This window comes from Astyanax mexicanus, chromosome 2, assembly GCF_023375975.1.
Source record: "Astyanax mexicanus isolate ESR-SI-001 chromosome 2, AstMex3_surface, whole genome shotgun sequence".
Taxonomy (NCBI): domain Eukaryota; kingdom Metazoa; phylum Chordata; class Actinopteri; order Characiformes; family Acestrorhamphidae; genus Astyanax; species Astyanax mexicanus.
Window position 1 is genome coordinate 69,741,673 of NC_064409.1, and position 21,955 is coordinate 69,763,627.

Below are 21,955 nucleotides of genomic sequence, written 5' to 3' on the forward strand. Positions count from 1 at the left end.
ATAAAATGGTAATATTGGGATAGAAGAAGAAGGGGGTTGGAAGTAGTTGGAGTTAGAAGTAGTTAGTTTGATGTGGAAACGGTAGGTAGTTTGTTCCACCATAAGGAAAATATAAAGGAGAACAAAAAAATTCTGTCACCAAACTCTTTAAACTGATTTGATTTGACTTTCTTGTACTGTCTTTCTTTGTAGCTTGAAATAAATGTCACAGTAAGTGCCACATGAAGCCAGTACACCTTTATCAACATTCTCATTATTGGGTATAATCAGCAATATACAGTCTATTCAATGAGAGGAACAAGGTCAAACAGCTGAAGAGGGATTTGCCCTTTCTTAGCATCATTATATACTTACCAATTACCCTGATCAGACAAGCAGTCTTAACAGAGGAAGCATTCAGAATCATCATTTCAGCATCGGAGTTGGACTTTTTCCAAACAGTAAGTCCAGTTTGAGTCTGGCTGCAGAAATATTTCATACTGCTACCACACAACAAGACATCCCAGTAAAGTTAACTCCACTTTCTGAGCTCAGTACTTCCTGTCAGTGTTTTGGGACACCTTATTGTTATTATAGCTCTGACTGAGGCTGTATAAAAAGCTAAAAGTGAGATTTAGTCAGTCAGTGTCGCGGTTGTCTTCCATCAGTGAGAGAATCACGACTGTCAATCACTTGTCAGTCGGCCAGCCGCTGCTCCAGCAACATTCTTCACCTAAAATGTGCAAAAGATGTGTAATTCTTTATTCACAAGATAAGAATTTGGAGCTGCCAGCATGTCTCTTTCCAAAGGAAGTGAAAATAAAGATTCTGCAAAAAATAAGAAATAGAAGCCTGACTGGCTTAGCTCTCAGCATGGGGTAATTTTTTTATTCTAATAGTTTAGATGTTCTGCAAGCATGATCATCCTGACCAGGCTAAATAAAACAACCAGTATGACTAAGTTTCAACACATCCATACAATTAGAGCTGTCCTGTTTTGGATAAGGGATCCTCCTACCTGAATTCTGTGAGCCAACTTGTGATCATTTTGAAGCTGATATAGGCAGGGCCGCCGCTCTGCATACGCAGACAACGCAGCCAGCGTTAGGCCTCAACCATTTTGCAGTTGCAGGGAGCCAAATTGACTGAGAATGAAATGTGTTGAAATTGTGACATTATTAAATTTAAAACCCAATGTGAATTATTTATGATACGCTCATCTTTTTTGTCTTTAAACATTGCATGGGGCACCTACTCTACTACTTAAAAGCGGCACGTTATTATTTTTGTGCATAATATAATGCCCCCACCCCTATTGCCTGAAATGGCACGGCTCGGTTTGCTCTGTTGGTTGTTGCCAGATGTGACATTTTCCAGTCAAATAAATAATCAAAAAATGCATGGAGGCGCTAAATCTTGCGCATGTTTAACCATTTTTAAAGTGTATGTGGCCATTCTATACAAAAACTTGTCCAGTGCAATATTTGTGTAAGTTAAAAACTTAAAATAAAATAAACAAATAGGATGAAAAATCGTAACCTATCTGGCAACCTTAGTCCTAACTAAAGTAGCAACGCTACTTGAGTTTGGCAGGAGACAAGTTCACCGCGCGAAGTTGCTACTAAATGGTAATTCAACTATGAAGCGACGGTTTGAGTCTGGAGCTGAGAAGAAGAAAAAGAAGCAGAAAGATGAGGCCCATGCATCCCTTTCTGGTGAGTGACTTCGATGATAAAGGTTTAAATAGTTTTGATTACTTCATGTTCAGTGGTGTTGCCTGAGCTAGTTACGTTGGCTTTGCTGATTTGGTAGCTTTAAACGCTTAACTAGAAACTAATCTGGGTATTGCAAGGCACGTGGCACGTTTGCAAATTGTAGTAGTGTAGTTTGAAGATTTTTAGTGACTTTAATAAAAAATTAATAAACAGAGTAGCCTACCTATTGACTAATGCCGTCAGTGCACTGTCCAAATGTCTGTATGACAGCAGGATCAGACAGCTCTATAGATTTTGACAGGCTGATATAAATACACCACGAATATAAACGATAATTTCATAACCTTTAAGGCTGGCTTGTGTAAATGACGTGTCCACTGCTTAAAATAGACATGCATCGTTTCATTTATTATTTATACATTATAAATAGTACTCTTGTGCTGTTCTTCACTGTTATTGGCCTTACTTATAACGTTGTAAATATTCACAGTTACATGTGTAATTTTAATAAATAGTAAAATTTTGCGTAAACCTTTTGTGTGTGTGTGTGTGTTTTTTTTTTTTTTTTTTTTTTTTGGGGGGGGGGGGGGGGGGGGCCTCCCTGACCAGTTATGCTTAGGGCCTCCAAAACCTTAGCAGCGGCCCTGGATATAGGAGTTAAAATGTTGTTAAAATGTTATAAGAAGAGTTTAATCTATACCCATCACATCCCTGTACAGTCTCTAGACTGTGCCCACAGAGTTACTGTTTTAAAGTGCCAGATTTTCATTGAATGTTTAAGATTCATAGATTCATGCAAACGTGGACACACTTGACACACTTTAAGATGTCATAACTTTTTATTTTTTATTTTCCCGTTTTCTCCCCAATTTACATAGCTAATTACCCATCCCACTAATTAGGACTCCCCCTACTTCTAGTAATGCCCCAACACAGCAGGAGGCTGAAGACTAGCACATGCCTCCTCCGATACATGTGAAGTCAGCCACCACCTCTTTTTAAATTGCTTCTGATGCAGCATTACTGATAAGCTTTACAGTGCGCTCGGAGAAAAGCGCAGCAACTCAGTTCTGATACATCAGCTCACAGACGCTTTGTGCTGATCAACATCACCCTTTAGTAATGTGGGAAGAGAGCGCCATCTACCCCAGAGGGAGCAGGGCCAATTGTACTCCCTCTGAGTGCCTGCTGCTTGATGGAAAATAACTATTAACTAATACATAAATTTGAATACTGTATAATAATAGTAAGTGAAATATTCACTATTTAAGGTGGAAAAGAAATTTTTAATAATCAGCTGGAGAACACTGATTATGTAACAGCTGCAGTCTTAAAGGTGGAATAGAAGAAAAAGAAGCCAGCGTAGCTGTTTATTTCAAGCTCACAGATTTGTGCCACCTTAAATGGTGCATCAGTTTAATCCAGGGACCTGTAACTGCTTTACTGTTTAAGGCAGCATGATTGTGTGAATATAGCAACAGCGTTTAGGGTGGAACTTGAAGGATTTTATAGTATTGAACTGAAACTTACTGTAGCATTTAGATAATATAGAATATCTTGGAAAAGACTGCCTACTATGCAGTGCAGTACCTTAAACCTGTCAACAACTGTTGATGAGAAATCCAACTTGGAAAAACTGGACACTGCCCACCCTGAGAGCTTCTGAACGATAGATAGATAGATAGATAGATAGATAGATAGATAGATAGATAGATAGATAGATAGATAGATAGATAGATAGATAGATAGATAGATAGATAGATAGATAGATAGATAGATAGATAGATAGATAGATAGATAGATAGATAGATAGATAGATAGATAGAGCAGTGCAGTTGTTGCTGATGTTCATTAAATAATTAACAGAGCAAAGTGCAGTGTGCAATGACATTGATTATGAAAGTGGCTGATGTGACATAGAAATATAATATAAATATGCAACTGTAACAAATATAGTTCTATTGATTATAGTTCTATCGATTGATTGGTAGAACATCTGCAGAAGCTTCTTACAGATGTTAAAGGACCGCAGTCTCCTCAAGAAATAGAGCCGGCTCTGTCCCTTCCTGTACAGGGTGTCTGTGTTTGTTGACCAGTCCAGTTTGTTGTCCAGCTGCAGACCAAGGTACTTGTAGGTCTTCACTGTCTCCACATCAACCCCCTCGATGGAGACTGGCTGCAAGGGTAGTCCAGACCTACGAAAGTCAACCACCATCTCCTTGGTCTTGGATATGTTTAACTGCAGTTGGTTCAGTCGGCACCAAGCAACAAAGTCATCCACCTTTCTCCTGTACTCCTCCTCCTGACCACCCTTCACACACCCAACGATGGCAGTGTCATCCGAGAATTTCTGCAGATGGCACATCTCAGAGTTGTACTGGAAGTCTGATGTGTAGAGAGTGAAGAGGAAGGGGGAGAGCACAGTCCCCTGTGGTGCTCCAGTGCTACTGACCACAGTCTCTGATGTGCCGTCAGTGAGCCTCACATACTGTGGCCTGCAGGTGAGGTAGTCTGTGATCCAGGACACCAGGTGAGGATCCACATGCATCTTCACCAGCTTGTCTCTGAGAAGTGGAGGCTGGATGGTGTTAAAAGCACTGGAGAAATCAAAAAACATGATTCTCACAGCACTACTGCCCTTGTCCAGATGAGAGTAGGTTCGGTGGAGGAGGTAGATGATGGCATCCTCAACACCAATCTTCTTGCGATATGCAAACTGGAGAGGGTCCAGTGCATGCTGTACCTGGGGTCTGAGGAGTGGGAGAAGCAGTCGTTCTATGGTCTTCATAATGTGGGAGGTCAAAGCTACTGGCCTGAAGTCATTGAGCTCACTGGGGCGAGGTTTCTTGGGAACAGGGACCAGGCATGAGGTTTTCCACAGCGTTGGAACCCTCCCCAACTGCAGGCTCATGTTGAAGATGTTCGACAGGGGTAATCCAAGTTCAAAGGCGCAAGCCTTGAGAAGTCTTGGGCTCACCTCGTCAGGTCCAGCTGCTTTCCTTGAGCGGAGTCTCCTCAGCGCCCCTGTGACCTGGTCTGCAGAGAGGTGGAGGTGGGGGGTGGCAGACTGGATGTGCTGACAGTCTGTGGGAGGGAGACCGGTGTAGCACTCAGAAGAGGTAGGGAGGTGTCCAGTGGGGCAGAGGCTGAGGTTGCTGAGATAGCAGGACAGACAGAAGCAGGTGAGGATGAAACAGGGCAATCAAACCGGTTATAGAAGAGATTGAGTTCGTTCGCTCTCTCCACACCACCAGTTGTTGCACTATCACTCTTTGGCTTGCACCCTGTGATTGTCCTCAGATAGATAGATAGATGGATAGATAGATAGATAGATAGATAGATAGATAGATAGATAGATAGATAGATAGATAGATAGATAGATAGATAGATAGATAGATAATGTAGTGAACAGTGTGAAAATATTCATATGTACTGTTCAAATCCAAAATCAGGGATGTAAGCCATGTGGCCGCTTCACTCCGGAGAGAGCGAGTTCGTTTCCCCTGAAAGAGTTTCTCTCACTGTCTTAATGATGCAGCTGTCAAAAACAATGCATCACAGTGTTGACACATTCTGCACTGGTTAAAGAGGAAAAAAGAGAATGCATTACATAAGATATTTATTTTAGCAGCAGCTCTGTCGCTGCGGCCAGGCTCTGTGATGATCCTCGCTCATGGCAGCTCTTTTTCCTCGCAATAAAACAAAGAGAACAACAGCAATAATGAGCAACAGCCCAGTACAAACACGGGACATCATTAGGGTCGGAGCAGACTGACCTCTGTAGACAAGGGAGTGTGATGTGTGTCAGAGAGGCAGCCTTGTGAAATACATGTGTTACAGCCTCAAAAATAAAGATTCTTTCAGGAGTGCAGAAGGAGAATGATTTGTGGTTCCATAAAGAACCATTTTTATAAAGGAACTGATGTACAAGAATGAGTGTCAGATTTCAATGCTATTCAGACAGATGATAAAAGCAGAGAGAGAGAGACCGACGACTAGAGCGTGGAGCGTGAGGGCGAGAGAGAGAGAGAGAGAGAGACCGACGACTAGAGCGCGGAGCGTGAGGGCGAGAGAGAGAGAGAGAGAGAGAGAGAGAGAGAGACCGACGACTAGAGCGCGGAGCGTGAGGGCGAGAGAGAGAGAGAGAGAGAGAGAGACCGACGACTAGAGCGCGGAGCGTGAGGGCGAGAGAGAGAGAGAGAGAGAGAGAGAGAGAGAGAGACCGACGACTAGAGCGCGGAGCGCGAGGGCGAGCGAGAGAGAGAGAGACAGAGACCGACAACTTGAGCTCGGAGGGCAAGGGCGAGGGCAAGGGAGAGAGAGAGAGAGAGAGAGAGAGAGAGACCGACAACTAGAGCGCGTAGGGCAAGGGCGAGAGAGAGAGAGAGAGAGAGAGACTGACTACTAGAGCGCGGAGCGCGAGGGCAAGGGCGAGAGAGAGAGAGAGAGAGAGAGAGAGAGAGACCGACGACTAGAGCGTGGAGGTCAAGGGGCGTGAGAGAGAGAGAGAGAGAGAGAGAGAAATACAAAGAGATACAGAGAGAGAGAGAGAGAGAGAGAGAGAGAGAGAGAGCCCAATGACGAGAGTGCGAGAAAGCGCTGCAATAAAAAAAATGGCTAGTGGAAGTGATGCACGGAGACAGACACCGATTCTCCTTATGAACATTTTCATCACCTGGTAAGAAACCCACAATTGCAGTGTCATGAGCAAATGTCTACAACGAGCATTTTAAAGAACGTATAGTGATTTCTAGCTTGTAGTGTGAAAAAAAGTATTTATTTGAATATCTGGCGAAAAAAGTAAAATGAACTGAACTTTGAACTAGTTCAGAATTAAAATTGTGAACTTTGAACGTGAACTTGCATGTATGAACCGAACTTGAACTAGTTCAGAAAATCTGTGAACTGGCACAACACTGGTTAAGGGTACCATCATTTCTGTCCAGGCCTGTTTCATGAGTTTGTTTTATTAAATAATTCTGTTGAAGCAATGTCTGACTTTCATTTGTTTATTTTCATAGCATGTTTATTTATTATTTATTTTGTCAGATTCAAGTTATTTCTGTGACCATTGTGGGTTTTTCTTTCGTTAACTGAAGGGTTTCAACAATTTTGTGCAAGTGTGTATTTTATTTCTAGATAACTGTTAGGAGGTAGGCAGCTGCTTAGAGGAGCTCAGCACTGCTGATTGTTGGGGCAAACTTTTATTGCATAGTCAGAGTGTAAAAGTTTGACTGTGGAATGTGCATTACATGACCTTTTCTAACTACGGTGGTGAAGAAGTCCCAGCACTAACAAGCTAATTAAAGTCTGAAACCTTGCTAAAAGTTATCTGAGAGCTCTTTTGCATGCTGTTCTTTTTTCTCTTCAGTTTTGGGGTGATTCTGAAATAAGCAGAGTTTGTGTGTGTGTGTGTGTGTGTGTGTGTGTGTGTGTGTGTGTGTGAGATTTGTTCAGGGTTAATCCTCAAAAAAGAGAGCCAGAAACTGCTTTTATCACTCTGTGCTTATGGGGTTCAGAGCCTTTAGTGAGAAGACATTAGAGGACAAAGGGAACCACACACACACACACACACACACACACACAGAGCCAATTATAGGCATTCTGAACACAGTAATCTCTGTTTCACTCTCTGTGCTCTGTGTGTAAACTGAGAGAGAGAAAATGTGAGGAAAGAGTTTCTAAGGCTGTGAGTGAGTGAGAGACTGAAGAATAGTGTGAGTGTGTGTGTGTGTGTGTGTGTGCAGGAGAGTGGGTTTATGTGCACTGTGGCTGAGTGTGTGTGTGCAGGAGAGTGGGTGGGGGGGGCAGTGTCAGTGTGAGGGTCAAAGCTGTATCCGGATCTGTAGCCGGCTCACTTTGTGTATGTGTGTATGTGTATGTGTGTCAGTGTGCAGATCAGAAGTGTATGTATAACTGTGTGTGCGTGTGTGTGAGAGAGCGAGAGGGAGAGAGTAGGGATAGTGTCAGTGTGTAATTCAGATGCGTAGGTGTGTGTGTGTGTGTGTGTGTGTGTGTGTGAGAGAGAGAGAGAGAGAGAGAGAGAGAGAGTAGGGATAGTGTCAGTGTGTAATTCAGATGCGTAGGTGTGTGTGTGTGTGTGTGTGTGTGAGAGAGAGAGAGAGAGAGAGAGAGAGAGAGAGAGAGTAGGGATAGTGTCAGTGTGTAATTCAGATGCGTAGGTGTGTGTGTGTGTGTGTGTGTGTGAGAGAGAGAGAGAGAGAGAGAGAGAGAGAGAGAGAGAGAGAGAGAGAGGGAGAGATTAGGGATAGTGTCAGTGTGCAATTCAGATGCATATGTGTGTGTGTGTGTCAGTGTGCAGGTCAGAGGTGTGTGTGTGTGTGAGAGAGAGAGAGAGAGAGAGAGAGAGAGAGAGAGGGAGAGAGTGGGGATAGTGTCAGTGTGTGGGTCAGAGGTGTGTGTGTGTGTGTGAGAGAGAGAGAGAGAGAGAGAGAGGGAGAGAGTGGGGATAGTGTCAGTGTGTGGGTCAGAGGTGTGTGTGTGTGTGTGAGAGAGAGAGAGAGAGAGAGAGAGAGGGAGAGAGTGGGGATAGTGTCAGTGTGTGGGTCAGAGGTGTGTGTGTGTGAGAGAGAGAGAGAGAGAGAGAGAGAGAGAGGGAGAGAGTGGGGATAGTGTCAGTGTGTGGGTCAGAGGTGTGTGTGTGTGTGAGAGAGAGAGAGAGAGAGAGAGAGAGAGGGAGAGAGTGGGGATAGTGTCAGTGTGTGGGTCAGAGGTGTGTGTGTGTGAGAGAGAGAGAGAGAGAGAGAGAGAGAGGGAGAGAGTGGGGATAGTGTCAGTGTGTGGGTCAGAGGTGTGTGTGTGTGTGTGAGAGAGAGAGAGAGAGAGAGAGAGAGAGGGAGAGAGTGGGGATAGTGTCAGTGTGTGGGTCAGAGGTGTGTGTGTGTGTGTGAGAGAGAGAGAGAGAGAGAGAGAGAGAGGGAGAGAGTGGGGATAGTGTCAGTGTGTGGGTCAGAGGTGTGTGTGTGTGTGTGTGCGGGTCAGAGGTGTATCTGGATCTGTAGCTGTCTGTGGTGCTGACTGCAGCAGCTTTTATGGCTTCTCTGCTTCTGCTCTGCTGCTGCAGCTATGAACCTAGAGAGCGTTAATAGAACGTTTAATAACATTTTAAAAAGGTTCCAATGTTAGCCTGTAAAATTACGGAAATAATGTTTCAGGAATGTTTTTGAAAAAAGTGACATGCCACGTTCTCAGCATGTTAACTGTTACATTCAAAAAATGTTCGACTAACCAATATTTTAGCTACATCCCAGCTAACAGAGAACATTAAAAGAACCTTTAGCAATTTCTTGAAAAGGTACCAGGAGGGTTCTCTTGTGATGTTTGAGATATATAGTTCCAGGATTGTTCTGAAAATGTGTGACATAATAATGGTTTGCGTTTCAACATTATTTAAATGTTTTTCACATAAAGTTCCAGTTAAATGAATACTAACATTATAGAACAGTTAAAAGTAACGGTCCCAAAACTAAAAATGTAAACATTGATGTAGCAGCGACTTTAGAGATTAGTAGATTTGTAAATGATTACAGGTGTAGTGTGATTAGATACTGGAAATCTCCACAAGAGGGTGTAAAAGTGATTCCCCTGCTTCTCTATAAAAAGGCTACTTTTGGATAGTGTACCTCTTGGTGAGAGATCACTGAGATATTTTGGTCAGTTGACAAAACATTGCGGTCAAGTGACCCAACGGGTGTGATGATCTAACACGCAGACTTGATGGTGAACGGTGCTTCTTTCCTTTTTTCACTGCAAAACTGTATAAACCCCCCTTCCCCCCCTCACAAATCATGCTTAAATGTTAAAAACAATGTTTTATCTTTTATCATTTTTTTGGAGATAAGTTAGATCAGTTTATCTTTTAACTATTCCCTGAAACAGAAGATTTTGAGCAGAGGTACACAAACCTTTACAAGCTACCATATACAATTGTGTTTATCTTGTCATCTGTGTGTAATATGAATTACATTAAGAGATGGCAAAAGTCATGGGATCGCAGGGTGTAAATTGATCATAAAAGTGTTAGCTCAAGGGATGGCTTGTGCAAGCTTGCTTCTGTATAAGTTGTGAGGTGTTATCTTGTGATTGAAGATGAACACTGGCCAGCATGTTTGTGGAAAGGCAATCTGAATTATTGAAACTGTAGTAAGGCCTAATAGTGGGTGCAGATGGGATGAGGCATTCCATTTCTGAAGTTGTGCAGGTATTTAACATTACTCCATGCACATTGTCACAGATCACACATTAGTGTACTGGGTAGTAATGATTGTGACCAGTGACATCTGGCTAGAATTGTCCATGCAAACAGAAATCCTATCTACATTTAATGCCGGAGACAACCCACATATCCCACAGGTCCGTGCAGCATTCTTTAGCTTTCATGGGACATGGCAAAAGTCATGGGACAGGAACTGGCCTCACTTTGGTTTGTCAGTTTTATGTAAGACTCTATAAAACTAAATAAAACATGGAGCTTTCATAAAAAAAAAAAACATTTTACAAAGTCAGTTCTCTGGTCCTGTAAATCTAAAAAAAGTACACACACCATCCCCACAGCGAGCTCCTGCCCTGCTTTGTGTTTTCTGTGAGCTCAGCAGTGGCGCCCCCGGCTCTCGCTCCCCAGAGAGCCCCCCACTGCAGAGACACAGCAGCACCGCCAGCCCAGCGGGTCAGCTGAGAAGAATGAGAAAAATCCACCTCCAGTTCCATCTCTTTTCCTCACTGATTCCCCCTCACTGTCCCTCTCTCTCTCTCCACAGAGCTTTCAATCTGCGGCATACACTCACACACCACACACCACCAGCGCTCAATTACTGCAGGAAGTGTAGAGCACGCCGAGATTAAAAACAGAACAGACTTAACTCTGCTAACAGACCTCTCTGGAGAACCATCTCACAGAGAGAGAGAGAGAGAGAGAGAGAGAGAGAGAGAAAGAAAGAAAGAGAGAGAGAGAGAGAGAGAGAGAGAGAGAGAGAGAAGCTTCTTGGGAGAAGAGAACTTGAGCAAATCAAAGCAAATCATTTTTTGGGTTTAAATTTAAACTGAAGCCATGGTTGCGCTACATGATTATTTTTCTAATCTTCCCCCATTTTCTCCCCAATTAGAAACACCAATTTCCCAAACCCCATTCATGAATTCCCCCTGTCACTAGTAATGCCCCCAACACTAGGAGGGTGAGGAGCAGCACATACCTCCTCCGATACATGTGAAGCCAGACATTCAGACTGGCTCTTTTCAAGCTGCCACTATAGCAGCATCTCTGGGAAGCCAGTGCTCTCAGAGGAAAGCGCCAGATCCATGGGTGTAGCCACCATTAAATCTGAGACGAGGTGTCCCCTTCACATTTCATAATTACTTGTTTACACACACATTTAACATAAAATAGTATGCAGCCCTACTACATTTCCCTGTTATTTAAGTCACTTTTGTAGGTAAATTACTGTAGGTGTTGACCTATTAAACTGTTCAAATTTAAAAATAACCTGTTAAAAATACACAGAATGCAGGAAATATGTCCCCCTAGATTGTCCCACCATACTAAAATACTCTTGATGCCTCTCGCCAGATCACCAGCTCCAGTACATTAGCAAACAGATGCCTGTGCTGACCAACATCACACTTTATCACACCTGGCTCGAGTTTCTGGTGTGGGAGGCTCCCAGTTCATGCCATATTTGGTCTATTGGCCTGTTGGTGTACCAAAATACTGGTTTAAAATTACACTATATCTAAGTTGCACCAATTGCAATGCATTGCATCATTCTCTAGAGCAGATAAACATGGACCTATTGGCACCATGCATAATGCCAAGCATGGGTTTTATGAAGGGAATGGTAAAAAGCCCCTCAGCACTGAACTGTGGAGCAGTGGAATTGTGTTTATTGGAGTAATGGTGCTCTGATTAATGTTTTTGGGATGAGTTGGGGAGTTGAGGATGAGATCCTGACCTGAATACAATTAATAGAATTGCAGACTCTACTCCAGCAAAAGCAGCATAAACCATTTTTAATAGTCTTAATTTCAGCAGAAACAATGAATAAGGTGGAACAATAAATGAGCAGAGGTGGAAAAAGTACTGAAAAATTGTAATTAAGTAAAAGTATCTTTACTTTGCTAAAATTCTACTCAAGTAAAAGTAAAAGTAGCCATCTAAAAATCTACTCGAGTAAAAGTAAAAAGTACTCAATTTAAAATGTACTTTGAGTAAAAGTTACATAGTTACTTTTAATTATTTGATGTAAAAAAGTAAAAACAAATCATAAATAAAATCTTTTTTAATGAACTATTATTCCACATAATAATTTGGACCTTTCAGGCAGTATTTGTTCAGACCACCCCATAAAACAAGTGGCATAGGTTTCTATGATCCATTTTTTTCCTTTACTAATAAAAAGTTATGGTCATATAGGTGACTATAAACTGTATTTTTATAGTTTTACAGGTCATTATTATTTTTTCCCCCCTCTCCCCACTCAGTAACGGGGAGTTTTCCAATGTAGTAAAGTAAATTACTTGTGTCAAAATGTACTTGAGTAAAAGTAAAATTACCTATTTTAAAAACTACTTTAAAAATTACAAATAACTTATAAAATCTATTCAATTACGGTAACTTGAGTAAATTTAATTCATTACTTTCCACCTCTGTAAATGTCGTCTGTGCACATGACAGAGAACAGGTCTATGTTAGCAGTGGCAACTACTTATCCAGCTTTTAACCAGTTTAACCAGCTTTACCAGCTCAAGCTGGACAGGCAGTACCAATGAATAACCCAAGAAACACACAAGACCCACACTGACCCGGTCCAGGAAGAACAGGATAAAAAGATGGATGAGTTAAAATGCCCTTCAAAATGACACTGGAGTTTTTTTTGGTTTTATTTTAGCAAAAGAGTCTTTTTTATGTGGATAACTGCGGATGCCTTTGAAAAATGTGCCTGTTTTATCTGTCTTCACTTGAAAACAGCAACATATGGTGCTAAACATGAGTGCCTTACTGTCATCATATTCCATCAATTAAAACTGTTCTTTCCAAAACATTTGGAAAGTCATTTTAACTGAGCTTTATAGTTTGGCTGGCTGTCGTTTTACAACTACTACTTATAAAATACACACTTTTCCAGCACACTCTAAAATATTAGTCAGGAGAACTAATTATCAAGTTGAGTGAACTTACCAGCCAGTACAACTCAATAAAATGAGTTCAAAGAACTTCAGCCTGAAAACTTGTTGATTGTTGAGCCAATTTAAAAAAATGTAATTTCAACTAACTTTTAGTATACTAGACGTATGTCAATGCTCTTTCTACAGTGTTGGTTCCTACAGCTTTCCTATAGGCTCCTGGCAACAATATTTGCATATTGGGTGTGGCCTCTCCCTAACTTACCATCTTTGTGATGTCTATTGCCCAAAGTTACCTTAGCCTAGGCATGAATTGGTGTAATATATGTGTTGATTGCCAGGCCGCTGTGTTGTAGGCTGTAAGAGCAAGTCACCTTTATTCTGTGTTCCTAGAGATCACAGTATGTTGTCCTTGAGCTACAGTGTTGACTATTTATAGAGTTCACTCTTATTCTTTCCCAGGATTATGCAATATTATGTTAAATAAACGAAATTATTTAAGCCCACAAAACTGTTGTGTAAACAAAACTCAGTTAAGTTGAATAAACGTAACTGATTTGTTATCATCTAGCTTTGACTAAAGTTGAATAAACTTAAAATGTTTTATATTTACAACTTAAGTCAAAGCAAAATGATAACTTGACTGAGTTAAGTTAAATGAACTTAAAATTGTATATATTTACAACATAACTAAGTCAAATATAAATGATAACCTGTCTGAGTCAAGTTGAATGAACTTAAAATTGTATATATTTACAACTTAACTGGGTCAAAGCAAAATGTTGACTTGACTGAGTTAAGTTGAGCCATTTATAATTTTTTCAGTGCAGGCAGTTGGTAAAAATCACAAGAACAAGGTGTAAAGTCACTTGTCTCCATGACAAAGGTTGCTAGGAACCTGGGTGTTATAGTTAAAGACAAACTATTCTTTACAAATCATGTGGCTTTAGTTGCTCGATCCTGACGCTTCACGCTGTATAACATCAGAAATATTCCACCATTTCTAACACCCAACTCCTGGTACAAGCAGTGGTCATCTCACGCCTCGACAACCAACTGCAATACCATACTAACTGGCCTCCTGGGCTGTGTAGTAAAACCACTTCAGATGATCCAGAATGCAGCAGCACGTCTGGTCTTTAACCAACCAAAACCAACGGGCACATGTCACTCCGCTGCTCATTGAGATCAATTGGCTACCAGTTCTTAACAAATTTAAAGCTCTTACGATCGCCTACAAGGTGATGACAGAACAGCTCCTTCCTACCTGCACTGATCACTCCTGAAGGCTTACGCCACCTCCCGGCCGCTGCTCTCCTCCAATGAACATCGCTTCGCTTTACCAAACACTCACACAAAGCAATCCAGACTGTTTTCATACAGAGTTCCCCAATGGAGGAACAAACTACCCTCCACTACCAGATCAGGAGAATCTCTCGCTATCTTTAATAAACTCCTGAAGACAGAGCTCTTCAAAGAGCACTTACTGTCCTAACACCTCTAACTAACTACTAACTCTGTAAGCAAAGTGACACCCTATGTTTCTGCAAAAAAAATACTTAGGTTCTGAGAGGTCTAAAATGCAGTTTGGAAATCATACATTTGAGTTTTTCCTCACACACTGCTCAGTTCTACCTCTAACTGTTGACACTAACTGACAAAAAAGTCTGAATATATGCAGACTAGAGCCATCCAGCACAGCCGACACAGACCAGATTCTTGAACTGGAGCAAAATCCTGTAATGCAACCCCAGCTTTAGCTGACGAAACAGAATACAGAATTGGCAGTTAGTGTTCTCCTCCAAGCGTGTAGCAGCAGACTGAAAAGATGCAGTTGGCTGACTGTATTTGAAACTGAGGACGTTTAAGTTATGAATGAATGTGTATAATAAAATGCAACCCCCCCTCCAAAAAAAACAAAAGTTGAATAACTCTAATCAAACATTCAGGCTTGTTTATGTTTGTTTGGTCCATAAACTCTGGCCATAATCCTGCCTCAGTTCCAGAAATCCAGGATTGCAGCTCTGAGTGCAATGACAGGCAGCAGAGGACGCCTTATCTGAGGTGTTTCGTAAAGGTTCCTCCCAAGAGTCAGAGGATGCTCCTGGCTCATCAGCTCTCCCCGCCCTCAGTTAGCTGCCTGTCTTTCTCTGCAATTGTCTGTGTCTCGCTACAGGAGCGCTGATTTACAGCCTGATCTGCTTGGCCTCGTCATTTCCCCCTCATTACCTACTCCTCTCTCAAGGACTGCCTCGGAATGTACAGAAAGTCAATTAAGCTATTCTGACCGGAGATCCCAGTGGCCATAAATCACCGCCCGGGTCCCTAATCAGGCCTGCCTCGAGGATTGGGAGCCAGGATTTGGGATCCCGGGCTGAGTCTGAGGTGCGGAGCTCTGCTGAGCTGTAATTTATGGAGCTCCTGTAAAGAGCATTACAGGGGAAAATGAAATATGTTGATGTATTGGAACAACACGGTGTCTGGATGTCGTAAGCATTCCCTCAGGCAGCGAGGCATTGTAATATTACTACGTTGATGAATTAATACGCCTCACACTCAATAAACTGCTCGGCGCTGTCGCTAAACTGCCATCTTTGTGATTTATGACAAAGCGTCTGCTCCGTACTGGTGGATCACTGTGCCAAGTGGCTCCAAGCTGATCCAGGTCCTCCAATCAGCTCACATTTCTAACCTGGCACTCTCTAAATCTGCCCCAAAAATATGCAAACCCTGAGTCCTGCGGTGAGGACAGCGGAGGTAATTGAAAAGACATACTGGAGCCGAGAACTGGCAGACCCTACATAACTCTCTGCTTTTCTTTCATTTTCCGTACGACTGAGGCTTAATGCGTATCCCTTACACCGAGTGTGCACAGCAGAGGGGCTTCTCGGGATCAGACCATGTGTGACACATCCATCAGTTCACAGCAAAGGCTGAGCTCTTCCCCTTTTTTATATCAGCACTTTCATCTCTGCCTGTATCTGCACCTGGGAATTGAATCTTGGAATAGCAACTTTTATCTCCGTGGTTGGGTGATGATCTTTCTCGCTCTGTGAATTTGTGTGTGCGTGTGTGTGTGTGTGGTTATGTGTGTGCGTGTGTGTTTGCGTGTGTGTGGTGTGATAGTGAGAGACTGAGAGAAGATGCAAAAAGACTGTATACGGGTGTTTGCTTGTGGACATGTATACTGTCATCGGTTCTTTTTAAAGAAATCACTATTTCTATTTTTTTAAAACTAATTCTGCAGATAAAGATGATGTAATGGCATCAACACTGCAAAACAATGACAAAAAAAATGTTAAATAGATGGCAATGTTTCTGACATTGACTGGGACAACATTTTCCCACTTCTCCATGCAGAACTCTTTCAGCTATGTGATACTTGAAAGGTTTCTTCAATTTAAAGTCTATTTCAAATCACCCCACAACATCTTAACTCTCCAGGATTATTTAGCTTAAATTTCTTTCTGTACTATGACAAACATAATATTAGAAAAATATATAGAAACATATAATTTAACTTATTGAATCCAAGTATGGATCTGGCTTTTCCAAAACTCTCTGTTTCTTTCTTTGAGCCACTCCTTGGTTGCATTTTAGTGGAATGTTTTAAATATGTTTTGATAGATGCGTAAGGTTTGACATCAGCTGTGGCAGAAGCTACCTGTAGATTCCGTAATGATATTTTAGGTCTGTTGGAGTCTTCTTTACACATCTTGTGGTCTGCTCTCTGGCAGAACTTGATAGGTCAGCTTGATCTGGTCATGCTGACAGTGGAATGACAGATTTCTAATAGTGCTGAGATCTTGTAAAACCCTTTCCCAGACACATCTGCATCCACAACAATCTGTCTGAAGACCTCAGAGAGTTCTTTGGATCTGATTAAATGATTTTTCAGTTGTATGTGTTTAGTTGTATTAATATTCATGTAGCAAAGATAAAATATATAATCTAATAGAAGCATCTGCCAATTTCTACTGACAAACAAGTAGAACACTCTCTGCCCTTCAGCTAAAATAAACATAGCAATGTCCTGTTAGCCACCCATTTTCTATAATTATTTCCTATTATAGACATTAATAATTACCACATACTAGTCTCTGACATTGACATTGAACATTTTTCCCACTCCTCAATGCAGAATTCTTTCAGCCATGTGAAGTTTGAGATGTTACTTCAGTGCACATCCATTTTAAATAATTCCTCATCACCTTTACTCTCTGGGGTTAATCAACTATTTTTTCTTGCTGTACTTTGCAAAGATAATAATAGAAAGCTATAAATTATACATAAAATAATCAAATTTTGTCTGAATGCTGATCAAATATCTTTATCATTATTGGCCTAAGACAGACATGTATCTCCAAAAAAGCAAAATAAGGAAAAAACATTCTTAACCATCAGTGGAATCCAATGTCTTTTTGGAGCATTTCTATTGGTCCATTCAGCATATAATTTGTACATAATGTAAAGGCCATCATGTGTGTTCACGTCATACAGTAAACTAAAAAAAATAAGAGACCACTTAAAACTTATAAGTTTCTTTGATTTTACCAAATTGAAAACCTCTGGAATATAATCAAGAGGAAGATCATCAGGCCATCAAACCAAAACTGAACTGCTTGAATTTTTGCACCAGGAGTGGCATAAAGTTATCCAAAAGCAGTGTGTAAGACTGGTGGAGGAGAACATGCCAAGATGCATCTTAAAACTTAATGAATATGAACTTGTTTACTTTGCATTATTTGAGGTCTGAAAGCTCTGCATTTCTGAAAATAAATGCTCTAAATTACATTATTTTTATTTGGAATTTGGGAGAAATTATGTCTGTTGTTTATAGAATAAAACAACAATGTTCATTCCAGAGCTGTATATAAGTAATTTTTCCTCTCAACAGCAAAATGATGTTGTTTGTACATCATGTGTGTGTGTAATGTGAAAGATAGAGAGCGAGTGTATGTGTGCATGTGTTAATGTGTTTAGCAGTGCTGTCTCCGTTGGTTATTTTAACCCTACGTGCTTCTCGGTATTAATTAGTGTAATCTATTTATACTCTGATGTGCTGTAAGCTGCCATACTGTAAGCTTTGATGTGTCATCAGCCTGCCATTTGCATCCTGACCGAACACTGCGAGTCTCAGAGCGGGGCTCGTGCTAACTGCTGCCGCGCTACACTGGACCAGTGGAGGACGTCTGGGGAACAGATCAGCTCTGGTGTCAAACGCTTGGCCTCTGCATAAATAGAGGTCATAAATATCAGCGTCTCTCCTCATCACATCAAGAAGCCTTGAGCTTTCACCCTTCCACTGTAAAAAAAAAAAAAAAAAAAAAAATTGAAGGCAGACGCTGGTTGGAAGCACTCGTGAGATTTGGAGTGCAGCCCTGATTCTAGACTGCCTTGACCCAGGTGGGCACTAAAACGTGATAGGTGGGCATATCTACTGTATATGAGACTGGGAATATGAAAGGCCAGGCTGTATATATTCAGCAATGCATCACTTCCAATAGCTCCTGTGTGGACACTGTGACCTTTAAGTAAATACATGCATTATGGGTGATTTCACACTTGTCCTAAATAATTGAGTCCACACCCAGGACCGATCCTGGAATTGTTTGGGGGAGGAGCTAATTATTGCTGGTTTGTTTTCACACACAAGAACTTGTTTTTTTATTATTATTTTTAATGGATAAAAATACATTTGGCGTGCATGACGTTCCACCTTGAAGCTCCAAATTAGCATCTGTTTACGTCATATGAGAAGATCATTTTCCATGCAGACTAGCAGGAGATGAGCATTTTAACTACAATTAACGCACACTTCAAAAAATGTGAATTAATTAGCTATTAAAAGTGAATATAATATGCAAAACTCACTTTTTCATACTTTTGTATTGCTATTAGGGTCTCGGCTGCCCCTATAAACACTTCAAGTGTGAAACAATCAGTTGAAAGATTTTGGTGTCATGTCAGGAATTATATGCTTCTATGAGCCATTTGGATGCTCCCTTTTTGTGATGTCACAATACGGAAATGTGTGCATGAAACCACCCTGGCGCCACACTTCACCCCCTAAACGCCGTCACGCCGTCATTTCAGCCTGCTGAAACAGTACACAGCAAAATTAGCCAGCAGACTTCGTCTGACGAAGGGATCTGTACATACTGTGTGTGACAAGACAGCAGGTGAGGGGGATGTAAAGACTTTCAAATAATGAGTTTTGTGTTTCTATCACTGGCTATGTTTACATGCAAAGCTTTCCTTTCAGAGTTTGCAGTTGGTTATCAGTGATCAGTTCACAAGTCCTTGGGCACGAGTCCGAGTCAAATCTCAAGTTTCTTCTGCTTGTATTGAGCTTTCTATTATCGTCTGCTCTCCAGTCATATAAGGGTACTGCTCAACTATATCTAAATAATCTAAGCATTTGCTGAATTATCACTCCTTTTTCTATTAGTCGTACTTAAAATTGTAAATAACAAGAATAAAGTTGTGGTATTTTGAGGGAAATGCGTGGGCTGCAGTTTAAGCCATCAGTTATCTACATTTATAACCTGCTGATTATTAATGCTGCAGTGTTACAGTTAGATAATACAGTGTACAGATTTTCATGTGGTGGCGACTTTAACCTCAAAGTGAACGGTTTTTATTATTTTTTAAAAGTAGCCCTAAAACGCCTTCGTACATGTGAGATGCGTAATTAAACACTCCGTTAGGTGATCTAATCGGGTACAGGAATTACAAGGTTATTATTCTTCTTTGTATCAGATTATTTAAAGGATTATCGACCTTGTTCGATCGGATAGAAATTGAATTCGGAATGACCTCAATCAGACTCCTCTGTTCAGACTGAGGTGTTAACATGGACATGCTCTATTCCGATTGAGCTATTAATCTGATGTGGGCATGTAAACGTGCCCACAGTTAAGCATGAACTAGCTTGTTTGGGTTCTGTTTGGTGTGTTATCCAAGATGGTAAGTTTTTTCTAGGTTGAACTGGTGGTAAACTGGTGTATTTCATCCAGGCCATCTATATGTGACTGAACCCAGAGTTATTAACAGCATGAAGGTGTTCAGCTATTGCCTCCTCTGGCTATTTTTTTAAATGTATTTATTTATTTATTATTTGGATTGCTCTAAATCCTGAGGCCTAGCTATATTTGCACTGCCCAGTTCAGGAATTTAATCTAGTTCAGAAATCAAAGTCCTCCCGATTGAAAAAAGCTTTTGAAAAATCGCCCCCTTGAGGATTTCATTTCTTGGCTACCGAGCTGTGTGTGCATATCCAGACCGGTTACACACTTGAGCTCCAGCAGTTTCCCTGCTGAGATTGGAGATGCATGCTGAAATTAGACCCAGAGGTGCAATTGTGTTTTTTCTTTTTTCCTTTTTTTTTTCTTTCTTAAACAAATCTTCCTTTAATTAGTTTTGGAGAGCGCTCTTCACGCTGCCCTTTTCCGAGCGTTTGGAGATAAGGGCCTGGCTTGGTCACAATTTCTTTCAGTGCTTGTGAATAAGGAGCCTTTGGGAGAAAAATGGAGCACCGCGGAACAGATTGTGGGAGTTGTCGGCTCTCCAGAAGAGAGAAGTAATCTTTGTGCGGAAATGGAGCGCTTCGTTTGACTGCGAGGCTTTAGAGTGACTCAGGTTTAATTAAATAAATCCCTCATAAGGGTCACATGACACGTCAACATTGTAGCAGGCGGTTTGTATCGCTCGCTGCCATGTGGAGCGAGCGCAGCTAATTTGGCGTGAGCTCTCTGCATTCTAATTGTGCCTGTTTTTTCCAAGGTAAGTATATTGCCGTATTGACGTGCGGAGCATCTGAACGGCTGAAAGCTGAACGGAGGCTGGAACACGTTGCGTAATCGAATCCCCCTGATGTCTGCAGCCTCAGGTTTTTTAAGAGGCCAACATATGGCTTCATTAATTACGATATATATTTATATATATGGGCACATCGGTTCAGCAGTACAATGCACTGTAAGCAGACAATAGGCTATTATTGGAGTAGGTACTGCCTCGCTTGAAAAAAACACATGCTACCTGGGCTGTTGTCTATATTAGCCATATGCCATATTCTGTAAATAGACTATTTTCAGGGACAAAACTGTGAATATTAGAGCCAGGACTACGCTAAGAGTCTAAAAATACAGTAAAAAACTGACCATGGCATTTTGACAAGGCTTGTGGTGATGCTAAGGAAGCTGAGGCATAAAGATGTGGATGTGCATGTACAGAGCTTAGTATTATACATCCAAATATTTGTGGACACCCATTGTAACAAATGGATTGATATACTTTATGTTGGACCCATTGCTGACACAAATGTCCATCACACTAACATTGCATTTTGTCCAGTTCTTGTTGTGAAGTATTACTAATAGTATTAATAATAATACTCCGGATAAACAGATCCAGATGTACAGTGCCTTAAATGTGTGTTTCTTCATCCAAACTATGAAGAAAAACACATGGAATTATTTAGTAAACAAAAATGTTTTTATATAAGTAGGCACCTCTTGCTTAGATGGCTAATGTTCTAAAAAAAAAATCAATTTCAATTTTGATTGAATTTTATTTCAAAATTTTCCCCCATTTTCTCCCCAATTTACACAGCCAATTTCCAAACCCACTCCCCCTATCACTAGTGATGCCCCAACACCAGGAGGGTAAAGACTAGCACATGCCTCTTCCTACACATGTGAAGTCAGACTCCGCCTCTTTTAGAACTGCTGCTGAGTAGCATCACAGCGCACTCGGAGGAGAGCACAGCGACTCGGTTCCGATACATCAGCTCACAGACGCCTTGTGCTGACTGACATCACCCTTTGGATTGGCGAGGGAAAAGAGCGCCATCTACCCACCCAGAGAGAGCGAGGCCAATTGTGCTCTCTCAGGGCTCCAGTAGCCGATGGCAAGCTACATGACTGGGATTCAAACTGGCGATCTCCTGCATCTCCTGAATTTTGAAAGTATCCTCAAGTGCAGTCACAAAGACCATCAAAAACGTTATGATAAAACTAGCTCTCATCAGGACCGCCCCAAGAAACAAAGAGCAAGAGTTATCTCTGTTGCACAGGATAAGTTCATCAAAGTTACCAGCCTCAGAAACTGCAAGTTAAGAGCCG